The following is a 788-nucleotide window of genomic DNA, read 5'->3' on the forward strand; positions in this document are numbered from 1 at the left end:
ACAACATTTGAGCATAGCCCCCATATCGAAACTTAAGACGTATCAAAAATCAAATCAAAAAATCAAAAATCAGTTTGATACTCCTTTAGATTATTTTGCATCCGTTTTCTTTGGGGACAATGAACTGCATTATTACCTACCAAACGTATCAAACTAACTAAATGCATTGAGATGTTAACTACGAATAACGGAACGTAATTGGTTTGCCTATGGTAAAATGACATTTGAATATGACCCCACTTTTGTGTGCGTAGTCAAAAACCGTCTATTCGTGCGTGGAACTCAACGGCAATAAATAATATAAAAAAAAACTTTTTAATATACAACGCTTTTATAAATGGACTAAAAAGTAGAAAATAATACTTCTCAGTCCCATAGAATTTGTTTTGATAACTTTTGATTTTGAAATTTTAGCAAAAGTCATTATAAACAATCTATGAAATTGAAAATGAAAAGCGTGGGGCGCATGTAATACACTTGAATTGATGTGAAAAGTAATATATGAATGTATGTATGTGGGTATATGAATAACGACCGCTTAAAATCGATTTCAAAGTTCTACTTTCGCTGTAGAAATTTTAGGTCTACGTTATGTAGTTTGACTATTGTCAATTAAATCGAATGCTTTGTATTGCATGCGCTCCACGTTTTTCATTTTCAATTTCATAGATTGTTTATAATGACTTTTGCTAAAATTTCAAAATCAAACGTTATCAAAACAAATTCTATGGCACTGAGAAGTATTATTTTCTACTTTTTAGTCCATTTATAAAAGCGTTGTATATTAA

Source organism: Rhagoletis pomonella, unplaced genomic scaffold (assembly GCF_013731165.1).
Source record: "Rhagoletis pomonella isolate Grant_MI unplaced genomic scaffold, Rhpom_1.0 Rhpom_scaffold_16889, whole genome shotgun sequence".
NCBI classification, from domain to species: Eukaryota; Metazoa; Arthropoda; class Insecta; order Diptera; family Tephritidae; genus Rhagoletis; species Rhagoletis pomonella.